Below are 14,223 nucleotides of genomic sequence, written 5' to 3'. Positions count from 1 at the left end.
TCTCTGTCTATCTGGTGAGCGCACATGCCCTATAACAAAAACCTCTCAAATATATATATATATATCCTATTTTATTTTTTAAATTTTATATTCTTTTCCATGATTTATACATTATCTTATATTTAATTAAATTTTGTAATTATGTATTTATGCCACTTTTATAAACTCCAAAATTTTCCTTATGACCTACTATATTTTCTATGAGGAAGGAAGCATTGTGTTCATCCATTTATTAGTTCATGTATTTGGCATGAATGTATGAATTCACTAATTTGACAATCATGTATTGAATGCTTACTGTGTACTAACCACTATTCTAATCATTGAGAATAAGATGGTAAATGATATATAATTCCTGCCCTCAAAAAACATTGAAGTAGTAATGACCGACAAGTCAACTGATGATTAAACTTGAGTGTACCCTGCTATCATCTGTGCAATCCAAAGCTCTTCAGGAAGTGCTTCCTCAATACTCAAATCATGAATAAATTCCTAGAGGAAGGGAATTATCAATTAAGAGAAGAACCTTGGACTTGGGAGTCATAGAAGCATCGATAGGAATCTTGGCTAACCAAATATTTAATCTTAGAATTCTATAAGCTTTCTGATCTTTGAGAAGTTAGGTGGTAACCCATTTATGAGGGCATTAAAAAGAGCACATGAGATAATTATTATGAATTCATTCATTCACTAAATCCTTATGGAATCCTTAAATGTACCAAGCACAGCAGTAAAGGAAGTATCTGTCTTTAATTCTAATATAAATGAAAGACAATAAACAAATAAGCAAATAGCTGTATAATATTATGTTAGGCAACTTAAAATTTAAAAAATAGTGATGAAAAATCATTAAAAATAGTATGTTGTGCTTAGGAAAACCTCAATGATAATGTGACATATAAACAGAGATATGATTATCCCTATTTACATAAGAGATAGTAGAACAAGAGATCATAATCATTGACGATAAGTTCAAAAACCCTGAGTGATAACATACAGTCTGTTAAAGGAATGATAAAGATATCAGTGTAGCTGGAAATAGCATGTGGAAGAAGAAAAAGTCAGATATTTAGGTAAGAACACATCATGTATGTCATTGCAGCGCAGCTTTTAAATTCTGTTCTTAATTTGATGGGCAACTACTGGTGTGAACTGAACATGGAAGCAACCTTAACTGACTCACAGGTCTCTCTGCTTCTTGCATATAAGAAATGTCTTGGAATGGGAAGCTAAGCAAAATAAGATTAGTCAGACAGTTTTGTTCTTTAGCTAAATGCCAGGTGATAGGAGGCAGACAGCTCAAAGTAGGTTTAAGATGTTACTAATAAGATAAGCTGGTATGTTAGATGCAATACGTAACAAAGTGATATGAGAGTGAATGTTAAACAACCAACTCTCTGAAAATGAAAATGTCCTGATTTGTAGAATTTGCTAGTTCTTTTGGTGTCTATACTCCTAATATGGCTGATGTCAAGCAATCAACGAGATATCACTGAACAAAGTGTGAAAAGAGATGTGCACAGTACACTTTCAGGAGCCAGTGCCAACCAGCTCAGTAGACCAGTTGAGTTAGGTGGCCTCAAAGACAGGTCCCAGTGATCCCCCCCACTTGGTATCCATGCCCCTCCACCTGAACATGATGAAATGTAGCAAAAGTGAAAGGATGCCACTTTTAGATTTGATGACCAAAAGAGTGTGGCCCCTATCTGAGAACTCACATTTTGCTGTGTCCTGGCTCTCTTGACATGCTTCCTATCTTCTTCACCTCTTGGATCACTCACACTGAGGAAAAGAAATGGCCATGTCATCAGTGGCCACATGGAGAGGCCCAAATGACAAGAATCTGAGACCTCATTCAATAGTCTGTGAAGAATAGATACCTGCCAAGAACTACATGAATGAGCCTGGAAACATATCCCTCAGTCCTCTTAGAGTCTGAAAATAACTGAAATCCTGGACAGTTGTTTGATTCAGACCTCATGAGAGTCCTTGAGCTAGGAGTCCACAATTAGGTTGTGTACTGATGTCTGACCCACAGAAATTGTGAGACAATAAATACACATTTATTGTTTTAAATTATTAAATTTGAGGTGATTTTCTATGCAGTAATATACATTGTAAAAGAAAGACAGGTGAAGATAACTCTAAGTCTCTGTGTCTGAACATGTGGGTAAATACTGCTGTCATTTAGTGAGTCAGGAAAAATCAGGTTTGTCATAGAAATCAAATGTTTGGTAAGGACCGTGACATACTTGAGACATCAAGTAAAAATACCATAAGAAATGTCATATATAGTTGTCTGATGAAACTGAAGTTCATGGAAGGCATTTTGGATAAAGATAAAATTTAGGGGCAATCTACAGGCCATTAATTCTGTTCAGTTGGTGAAAGCAGATTGTAAGGAGAGAACTTAAGAGGACAAGGCAGTGAGGAGGCGGGAAACACGAGGAATGTGTGATGCATCAGCAAAAAGAAGGAACTATTTGAAGAAAGTGTGATTAGCTGGGTCAAAGACCGATACTAAGCTAAAATGAGCACTGAGGATTCACCACTGGATGAGCCATGGTTACAGTGTTACTGACTCTGCCCAGAGTGTGCTCAGGGTAAGAGTAAAAACAAAAATCCAAGTAGAAATTGGAGATGAGCAAATGAAAGTAACAAATATTGACTTATTTTTCAGATAATCCTGGAGTAAAGATATAAGCAGAGAAATAGAACAACAGTGATAGAGACCAGGCATCTGCTTTAATGAAAGAAAGAACAAACAGTTGTGATCAGTGTAGGGCAAGATTTACCTAAGTGAATGAAGAAGTTATTTTCTGATTACTTTCCTTTTTATAGTGAAATAAGAAATGAGATTAGTAGCAGAAAAAGAGGAAGGGTAATGGGTAGAGGAAGTTTGAAAAGAAATTTATCAGGTTTATTGGGCAGTCCAAGAGCACACTTAAGTTATCCCACCAACTATTTGCATGAGAATAGTCAGCATTTTTCGATTTTATTTCAGTTTTGCCCGATATGGTTGGCTGCCCTGATGAAGGCTTATAGAAGATAGAGAGTGGATTTAATAAAAGTTGTTTCTCTGGGAGAATACAATAAAAAGAAAGGTTAATAGGGTGTAGGGCTCGAGAATTATTTAGAAGCCTTGGCAAGGAGTACCCTACTTTCTGGTCCCTTAGAAAAGATTTCCAAGAGAAAATGAATAACTTCTTTCTTGTTCAATAGTTTCAGTAAGCTAGACTCACTTTAGAGTGAGAGAGTGAAAAGGGTAAAGAAACAGGGGTTCTTACTCATGACAGACCCCTAAGCTCTAGAAGACAAATTAGGAAGTTTAGAGTGAGCCAAAGTAGACCCATTTAAGGGGCAACAATCCCATGCAGATGATGGAGCAACATGGATTGATTGTCTTTTCTGAGATCATGGTGATGAAGGGCATGAGAAGATCAATCCTGATTGTGTGTGTGTGTGTGTGTGTGTGTGTGTGTGTGTATACACCCATGTGCATGTCACTGTACATGAGAGTTTGTGCACATGTGTGTGGTGGAATGGGTAAGGGTGTTGTCTCTGGAAGATCAGCCACAGTAGCTGAAAAGGAGAAAGAGTTTTCAGCTAAGTTTAGCCTTCTGCTAGGAACTATTTTTCGAGATAAGTGGTAGGGAGATGGGATCCCACAGATAAATGGAGGAGAGTTCTGTTGACCAGAGTTCTGTTGACTTGGTGGCCACTTAGGGACACAATATAATAAAGTCCCTGTATAGTAAAATGAGTATCACAAAAATAAGCCAAATATGATTTGTATGGTGGCTTACACTAATTTTTAAAAGTGTCTTTCTTAATTCCTGATATGGGTGTAGGACAAAGAGATCTCCCTCTGCCTTCTATTTTAACTTGAATGATAAAGATTTTCAAGCAGTGCCCTCCAGCAAATAGTGTTTATGAAACATTAAAAAGGCATGAGACACCCTCAAAATGACTTTTGCTCACATTTGACTCTCATTGAAGTAAAATAAACAAACAAAAAACATTTTGGAGATCTTACTAAGTTTTATCAGCTCATTAATATTCTTTTAATCTTCAGTTTTCAGCAGTTTAATTTAGTTGATGTTTCTAATTTACATAGAGACAACATTCTTAATTGATTTAATCTTTGCTTCTGTCTTTCTAGCAAGGCTATTTCTATTTATTGATTTTCATTAATATATGCAGACTTTGGATTTCACTTTTACTAGCTAACAGATCTTCTTTTGGGTGGTCTTTCCTTTTGTACTAGATTTAACAACGTTCCCTCTCTATCTGCTACTGTCAACCTAACATGTATCCATTAACTAATTAGTTTATTCAAACTAGTGGAATACTTACTATATCCCAAGCAACATACTGAGTTAATTTGTTAGTGGAAAATAATAATACATAAACAATATCAAGGAAGACAGATCTCATACCGAGTGGTGTGGGAAGGTAACACTGATTGAATATAAGGATTTCTACAAGGTGGGACCAATTTGTGAAAATCACTTCAGGAGAGACACTCATATAGCTCCTGGAAGGCAGTGAAGAGGATGGAATACGGAGAATGAAAGAGGTTGGCAGGGATTATGGACCTGTGGAAACTCAGAGGTTATAATGAGGAGTATGGATGTTATTCAATGTGCAACAGGAATACACAGAACGATTTTAAAAATACACAAAAAGGTTTGATCCTATTTATATGTAACAAAACATTCAGAGTAAAGTTTTATTGTCAATAAACACGTGTTTAACCAGGAACCTTAAAATCAGGTGGATCTAGAAAGGAGCCCCAATGCCAATGCTTGCCCTTCATCATATATGTAGACTATTGGGTCTTCGGACATGTTGTCTGTGGAACAGGCATAATGATTGAAAGGGTTAAATGTTTCTCAAGTACCTTAGGCATGATAAAGGGTAAACTCAATGTCCTCCTCACTTTCTCTCTCTCTCTATTACCTTAAATATTTTCATTGGAAAGGCCCATCTAAAATTCCCAGGTGTTCCAGACATTCTTCCTCCTCTTCTCTTTTTCTTCCCAACGTAGTTGGTCCTTTCTTGACTTCATCACAGATGCCTGACCTTGTGTTTTCTAAGTTTTTGCCGTCAGACATGTGGTGTCATCCACAGTTAATACCAAAACTAAAGGCAAAATATATACCAGACGGCAGCAGTCAGATATGATGTCTGAAGACAATAATGAAACAACCAGATGTTATGTCACAGGGTCACCCTAATTACCTAACAATAGCCCCTATTTCCTTTTGCCCCAATAACAGCTCCTTGCCTCCACCCTTCAAGGCTGATGCAACTCTCCACATCTGGCTCTGTCCTGCTACCAGTAAGTGAACAATTCTTTTCTATTCTTTCCTCTCTGCGTTTGTGAAATCTTTCATAGCCCATAATCAAGGCCACCCTAACATATTGCAGAGATCACCCTAATGATGATGATGCATCCTGTGGGTTGAGTAATTGAGGACACAGCATGATGCTGGCACAAGGTGGGCATTCATGTGAATTTTCTTTAATTTGCTGTAAATTTTATTATTTTATAGTTCAAGTTTTGTAGGGAGCATGTAAATAATGAATGCATACATTTTATTTCATTAAGAGAGAAGAGCAATATATCACATTCTGAGCTCTTTCATGTTTGCTTAGCTATGAATTACTTACAGTAATATTCACTCTGATTAGGTGATCAGTTCAGTTTGGGCAAATTTGTACAGTAATTTAACCACTACCATAATATGATTATAAAATAGTGCCTTTACACCAAAACACTTTCTTAGTGTCTCTTTTTAATCACTCCCCTCAACCTGGTAAAGTGATCTCTGTTTTTGTTTTTTTGTTTTGTTTTGTTTTGTTTTGTTTTGTTTTGTTTTATGACATGGTCACAGCAGCAATGGTGGAAGAGGTGGCTGTGCCATTTGACATCTGTACCAGCAATGTATGAGCATTGTAGCTGCTCCGTGTATTCACCAGCACTTGATATTGTTCTTTCATCTTTTTCTTTTTCTCAATTTTAATAAATTTATTTGGTGAGATCACATTGATCCTTTTAGAATGTAAGCCAAGGTCCAGCCCATGGCATGGTGGTTAAGGTGGCTGTATACCACATGGCTGACACAGTGCAGCTTAAGTATCTGACCTGGTTTGAGATACATGCCTGTCACATGTGCATGCATGCCCAAAATCCACAAAAGAGGAAGAAATAGAGGAGAAGGGACTGTAGCTTGACCATTCCCTATGGGGAGGGGAGGAGGGATTTTTCTCTCTCTCTCTCTCTTCTGGCAAATAAATAAATAAATAGGAAAGATATAAACCAATTCAACTTGTCACCCTACCAACCAAATATAATTACTATTTCAAGTAAATAAGCTAAAATATTCTTCATTTCTACTCATCTTTCATTCATTCAATAAATACATATTCAGCACCTATAGAATTCTTAAGGAGTTCATGTTATAATGATAATAAAATGTGACAAATTTCTGAAAGAGCCGATAGCTTTATGAGAACACAGTAGTTACTTAATTTACCATAAGCTAAGTCTAAAAAGATGAGAAAGAGTTTGCCATTGATATAGGAGGATGAAAGCATTCCATTTAAGTTGCAATATAGAAAGCCCAAAGGTATGAGCCTTTTTTAAGCTAACGTAATTAAAGTAAAAATTGAATAGAACAGGCCCATCTACAGTGGTCGGTGATGCCTGAGTGAGCCCAGTGAGGGGCAGACAACTACAAGGCTCTTCTCTGTGTTACTTGAGCCACAAGAGAGGTTCTGGTTCAGATTCTCGGTTGACCTGAACACAACAGGTATGCTTGTCTATGCCTGTGATCCTAGCTGGCTGAGGGTTGTACCCTTTGTCAAGGGTACTCATCATTCTGTCTACCTCTCTCTCTATTTTTTACTCTCTCTCTCTCATTCAGAAAAGAAATAAACTTTTTTGAAAATTGAGTTTTGAGTAGTGCAGATTTGCTAATTGGTGAATTGATACCCTATAAAATGTAGGTGTCAGGAGCACTTGGGCATTCACTAAGAATGGGAATAATCTTTGCAGAATCCTCTTCTAATATACATATTCCCCTTTTCATATTATAAACTTTTATTTTCCATTATGGAGTAGTTACAGATTTTCTCAATGACAGCAGACCCTAGTAGAAAACATCTGACACTAATCAACCTCTCCTTACTGCCCAAAGTTTGATATCAAAATAATTTTATCTATAGTGAGAACAAAGTCATAGGTTCCCAAAGACAGATGACGGTATTTTTTGCTCCCACCTGACTGGTTTCCTCACCAACAGCTTTAGACTTATTCAACTCACTCAGGTCAGCTTGCTCATTCTAGTCAATGCTACTCATTTATGTTCGATGATACATAAAACATTTGTCTTATGGTCTATTTTAGATATAGAATTTAATATAATGGTAAATCATTTATTCAATGATCTGTAATCTTACTGGTTTGTCTTATCTTTGAAACAGAAATACAGAGGAAATTCATCATTGTGGGAAATAAAATTACTTGAAATCAGAAGAAAATAAAGTTATAATCCTAATTCTCCTTCTTATTGATCATTTAAATTTGGGAATACCATCTAAATTTGGTGTGCCATCTAAGGGGTAGTACAAATGCCTACCCCAAAGGCTTTGTGTGTATACTAAGTGAGCCTGGTGATGGGTATAGTTACAGCTAGATATCAGTAAAATGTTTAATCTCTTACAGTTCTCAGAAATACACAAGTAGAGATAAAAATCAATTTCATTTATTTATATCATGGTACCTTAGGTATATGCATCACATGAATATGCTAAATTTAATAGCATATTTCTTCAACTGTCGCATTAAATTAAATTGGATGTAATCATGGAAAACATGGTAGCGGAGAAAAATCTTCCTAAATACCTCCTTAAAACCAACTGAATAGGACCAGCAGATGGCATAATAGTCACATTGCCGGACTCCCAGATCCCAAACCTAAACGCAAGTGCGTAAGTGCCCCAAATCCAGAGAGGATAATGGAGAAGGAATTACTGCATGGCCATCCCCATTGAGGGGTGATTTTCATTTTTTATCTGTCTCTGTCTCTCTAGAGAGTGCATGCACCCTATAGCAAAAGCCTCTCTTAAAAAAAAAAAAAATCAACTGAGTAAACAAAATAAAGAAATGAGGAAAGTTCCTACCATCACTTGTATGTATCAATCAGATTAGACTGCAGTAATAACACCCATATCTCAACCACAGACATTTAAGTTTCCATTCACATGAAATATTGGCAGCTGTTTGGTGTGACTCTGCTCCACATCATCTTACTTATCAAAACCACACCCATTTGAGGACACAAGAAGAAAACAGGAAACATATCATCCCATGTCTCCTAAAATATCTATTCAGAAATGACACTGAGAAAGTTACTAAATTAACATTGCTTTTTTTAAAAAAGAAGTTTTTATCTTAGAGTGCACTCATTCTCAGGAGAAAGAGACAGAGACAGAGATGGTAAGAGGGAAAGTGAAAAATCACCCCCAGAAGGGATAGCTATTTTGCAATCCCTTCTTCTCTACATTGTCCTACTGAGATTTTGGACACACATGCACACACGCCTGGTGTGATTTTGAAACCACCAAGTCTGGGACTCGAACCACAGTCAGTCATGTGGTAGTCCAACAACATAACCTCTATGCTATCTGCTGTCCCCTAATGTTACCTTTTATTTTCACTTTATTGTCCTAAACAAGTGAGATATTGAATAAGAAAAATGAATCCAACAACTGCCATGTGTCAAGAAAATGGGACTGTTCAAAGTTCTAGTGAATACATCAAGTGAATACTCTACCACATATACACATCCTCAAGATACAAACATTTTGTTTTCATGACTGTGGTGAGGATGGATGCAAATTGAAAGAATATTTTAGAATTCTTCAAATTGAATTTTTTTTTTCAGTTGAAATAACATCCTGAGATTCTAAGACACAGCTACTGCCATTTGAAAGAATAAGAAGCTATTATGGAAAATGAAGTGTAAAAATTTTAAAACTCATCACTTCTAATTTAAAATGGGAAAGTATAAGACAAAAAATAAATTTAGGAGCAATAGATAACAAGCAGCAAAATTGGAATTAAAGTGATGTTGATAATAAGCAACAAAAAATGAAACTTAAGAAATATTGGTAACAGGACCAGTGGGTAGTGTAGAGGTTAAGATGCCGGATTCCCACATGGTCAACCCAGTTTGAGGCCTTGACCTGGAGGTTTGGAAATAGTGCCAGATGCACGTGCGTGCATAACCAAAATCTCAGGCAGAGAATAGAGGAGAAGGGACTGTGGCATGGTCATCACCCCTGGGAGGGGGAGGGTGATTGCTCACTTTCCCATTACTCATGTGGGGTGTGGGGGTGTTTTCTCACTTTTCCTCTCACATAGAACATAAACACTCTATGGTAAAAACCTTAGGGGGAAAAACAAAAGAAATATTAATATAATTTCATGTTCAATATATTGATTTCTTTCCCCTAAGGTTCTTAATATGCAGAGAGAATGCACTAATTTGAATGAAGACCACTTTTTTTAAATTTTGTTTGTTTTGTTTTGTTGATGAAAGAAAGTACAACTTTATTGCAAAACACAAAGCAAGGAAAGTGTGCAGCTCATGCTGAAAATCCTAGGTCTCCCTGAGATGTTCCCTCATGTGTTTTTAAGGGCAAAATTAGGGGCAGAAGTCCCAGGCACATTATCAGTTCAGTGATTGATTCAAAAGGCTGTGATCATCTCATGGACATTCTTGATTAAGGAGGCCTTAGGTAATCAAATTTCTGTTCAGGTTTCTGGAGTCATTCACCCTGTGATCTTTGAGCTCACTGCCAAGCAGTTTCCATCCTACAAAACATAAGGAATACTTTTCTAATTTAGAGAACAAAGATCAGAAAACCATGGAAGAGCACAGGAGAGATACGTGCTCAGAGTCATTTCTCCTCTATCAACTGATAGTATGAGAACTTATCCCATCTCAACCAACAGGAAGTTGATTGGCTAAAGGGTTTTCTGGCAAAACAGAGAAAAATACAAAAACAAAATTCTCTTGGAAACAATTCCTGAACTCATTCCATTTTCTATCGTCTACTTTCATAACATAAATCTGAATCATTTAGTCCTTCACATTAAATTTACAATGAAAGAGTCTATCAGTACCTAGGAAAACAGAAAGAGGGACCCAAGACCTCAAACATACTTTGAGATAAATAACCAAGAGGTTTTCTTTTTCTTCTTTCTTTCCTCCTTCCTTCCTTCCTTCCTTTCTTCCTTCCTTCCTTCCTCTCTCTCTCTTTCTCTCTCTCTCTCTCTCTCTCTCTCTCTCTCTCTTTCTTTTTTCTTCTTTCCTTTTCTTCCTTTCCTTCTTTTTCTCATGCCTGAGCAGTGGGAGTTTGAGTAAATAAAACAAAAGCATGGTTCTCATGAAGAAAGCTCCCAACATAAAAGAAGAAAAAATAAATATAGAGTGTGAGAGACAAATAACAAGGAGTTAAAAGATTAACAGTATAAGTCAGAGTAATGGTTTACACAAGAACTGCTTTGTACGCACATCAGCGAAACATGATTTTGATCATTAATGAGATGGTACAATAAATGGATATGAACTTGAAGTGAGTTTAGGTTTAAAACATTATAAAAATAATACTAGTGAAGAATCAACAACTACTTACAGTTAAGTGCTGAATTTAAAGAGTTGAAAATTGAGTTAGAGACATGGAGATAGGATATCTTGTAAGGGATTCTAAAAACCATGTCAAAGTAAAAAACAACAGATGGAGAAGTTTATATGACCTATTTTTGTTTTGGCATATGCAAATTTGACCAAATATCTGAAGTAGATATAGTCTGGCATAGGTTTTGTGAATCTACAAATAGTACAATTGACTACTATACTAAGGAATATCTATCATCCACCATAACTGGCAAATGCTTTCCATGTGGGACTTTCACAGTAAGTTAACACTTGCCACATTCCGTTCAATTAAGAAGGAAAAACAGACCAATGAATGTAATCAAATAAATTCAGTAAAAGATTTTGTGATATTCTTCTAATATAAGTTTTTCCACATTGGAGGTATTAAAAGAGATCAAGATATTTATCTATAGTTAGAAAAATTAAAGTGTTACCTTTGCCTCATGAAAAACTTCCAATAACCTTTATGATTTATAAGTAAATCTAAAGTTTAGAATATACTGAATACTCTGAATTACTTTGAATTTACATAAGATTTGGGAATGCACACATATGTAAATGTAAATTTATTTTGAGAGAGTGGTTTATAACAGTAAGATCATTCAAAGGCATATGTAATTATAAATGTTATTAAAAATCATTCAGCAACTCTTTTTTTCCTATGTGCATTTTGCAATCAAGTATGTCTTGTTTTGTTTGAATTTTACTACAGAACATTTGTGCTTGTAGTGCAGGGGAGGTGGCAAGAAAACCCCCCACAGAGGGGATAGCACACTGCAACCCCTTTCCTTAACTCTCCTCTCAGAAGTCTGGGCATGTACACATGCGTGCCCAGAGTGTGCTTCAAGCTGCTGGGTCTGGGACTCAAACTACACACTTGGCCATGTAGGATCCAGTCATCCCAGCCACCACACCACTGGCTGGCCCCATTTGTTTGTTGTTTGTTTGTTTGTTTGTTTGAAGTTTATTTCTTTCATTGGAAGAGACAGAAAAAATAAACCTCCTCAACAGTCTTACAATGATCCTCTCCTCAGTTGTCCCAGCAGCTGGGATCACAAGAGTATGCACCTGGCATACATAGGTTGACTTGAGAACTGAACTCTCATCTTCCACATGGCTTTCAGCATTGCAGAGCAGAACTGTTCAACTTCAGTGGGGCCTATTCTTTTATTTGATTTCATTTTTATAAATCTTCTATTAACTTTCTGGGCATAAATTGCTATACCAGAAGTGAGAAGAGAATGTCAATATCTATAAAATGTTGAGGAAAACAGATTGTAAACCACGAATGCTAAGTCTACCCAATCTAAATATCTACCTGAGTTCCAGAAACATATATTTCACTATAGGTTTTCTTACTTGAATATCTAATAAGCATGGCAAGCTAAATATATCAATGCCAAAGTAATTATCTCTCTTTTTTCTTTTTTGTTAACAGAAATATTTGCTATAGGTAACATGTGCTTTCCAGAGACACATACACATAGAGAGAGAGAAAGTGAGAAATCATACCCTGGCGGGGGGGGGAATGGCCACACCACACAGCACTCTCTTCTCCTCCATTCTTCTCTTGGGATTTTGGGTACACATGCATATATGCCCAATCTGAGTTGTAAGCTGCTGGGTCTAAAACTCAAACTGCAGTTGCCTTTGGGGAAGTCCAGTATCTTAACCCCTACCACACCTGCTGGCCCCATAATTATGTTTTTAAAAAAAAATCTGTCCATGGAGTAAACAGCCACTCCATTCCTCAGTTGCTTGGAATTGTACCTGATTTCTCTTTTCCTCTCACTTTTATCTTTTCTACCTTCAAGACGGATTCAGGGTCCTACCACATTCTACTAATCCCCCCCCCCACCACCACCACATTAACAAGCTGCCATTATTTCTCTTCCAGATAAATGCAATGATCTTTTACTTGTTTTTTTTTCACCTTGATAATTCCTTGTACCCATTCTTTCTGTTCTGTATTTGAAACTCATAGTAATACCATAAATACAAGTCCTTCCTTTGCTCAAAGCTACCAAATTTCTTTTTATCTCATTCAAAGGAGACTACAAAGGACTTCTAAAGGCCTGTTAAACACCACAGAATCTGGCCCAGCTCCTGCTGCCTCTCAGTCATCACTGGTCATGATTTTCCTTTGTGCTCCTTATGCTCCTGCTCACTGGCCTCCTTCCAATGACATGGCACTCCAGACAACTCTCACCTGAGCAAGATCTCACCTGCTCTTCTTCTCTGGGATATTCCATTCACAAACACTGGTGATTCTCTCTCTCATCTCCTGCAGACATGTGTACATCTACTGTAATTAAGCCCGCCTCAACACTCCCTGGGCGGTTCAGTTGCCTTACTATCTCCATTGTGTTTGTCTATATCTGTCCACCTGAATTCTCTTTTGGATTTCTGTAATTGATAACTAAAAAGTAAATGGCAGGAGAAGAGATCACCACTTTTGTTTTCTGCTGTATTCTCAAAGCCTGATGTACAGTGGTGTTCAATTAAGTTTAGTTTGGTAACTAAGTGAGTACTTCAGGGCAAACAAAGCCAACATTTAGAAGTATACTACCTCAAAAGTATAAACTCTAGGGAACCAGCAGTTAGCATAATGACTATGTCGCCGGACTGCCACGTAGTCAACCGCAGTTCACATCCCGGACCCGGTGGCTTAAAACTCACACCGGGTGCGTGTGCGTGCGTGCCCAAGATCCCAAGAGGAGAATGGAGGAGAAGGGATTGCGGCGTGACCATCCCCCATGGGGGGTGATTTCTCGCTTTCTGTCTCTCTGTCTCTCTCTGTCTGTCTGGTGAGAGCACGCACTCTATAGCAAAAATACCTCTCCAAAAAAAAAGTATAAACTCTGTTCCTACCTTAAAAGAAGATAGGAACTCAGTTGACACTTGGCTTTCTCCTCTAGTTTAGTCCTAAAAGAAATTCTGAGCTAAAGAAAGATGAATAAGACTTATATAAATGGAAAATGAATTATGCTAAAACTAATAAATGATTTTTAAGAATGTGAAATACCACATATAAATTAAACATCATAAGAGACACATTGTAATAAAAATGTTAATAAAAGCTAAAATTATTCAAGTAAAATGCAAAAAGTTAGAAGGTGCTAAAGGGTAGCAAAGAAATAAGTGCTTCATAAATATTACATTGTGTATGGGGAGGTATAGAGGTTGAGTAATAAAATGTTCTTAAGCTTTTGATAATGAAGTCTAACATAGACATGGAATTATATTATGTTACTGTGATCATTTCAGCCAAAAAACTAAGCACTACAAAATCTGATGAACATTGCAGGATTTCAGATTCGTAGGCAGGAGTGGCATGTGCATGTACAGGAAGAGGTGGGGAGAGTTTAGAATATGAAGAAGAAGGGTTGAAGGAACAGAAGAAATGGGCCATGTCAACCAAAGTGAGATTTTAAAAAGGCAGATACAATAAGAAGTATAATGCAAAGTTACTATAAAATATGAAACTGGG

At 36.8% G+C, this 14,223-nt stretch overlaps 1 long non-coding RNA gene across 1 annotated transcript in view; it reads left to right on the top strand.

The window, feature by feature from the left end:
* LOC102484169 (uncharacterized) overlaps positions 1-12,840 on the top strand; it is an 18,139-nt gene extending 5,299 nt beyond the window's left edge. The window contains exons 2-3 of the long non-coding RNA XR_334896.1: positions 5,283-5,344; positions 12,784-12,840. This is a non-coding gene — a long non-coding RNA (uncharacterized LOC102484169). The remainder of the gene's footprint in view (positions 1-5,282; positions 5,345-12,783) is intronic.
* The last annotated feature ends 1,383 nt before the right edge of the window (positions 12,841-14,223 follow it).

Source organism: Tupaia chinensis, unplaced genomic scaffold, assembly GCF_000334495.1.
Source record: "Tupaia chinensis unplaced genomic scaffold, TupChi_1.0 Scaffold000309_1, whole genome shotgun sequence".
Classification (NCBI taxonomy): Eukaryota; Metazoa; Chordata; class Mammalia; order Scandentia; family Tupaiidae; genus Tupaia; species Tupaia belangeri.
This window is presented reverse-complemented; position numbering and strand designations above follow the sequence as displayed.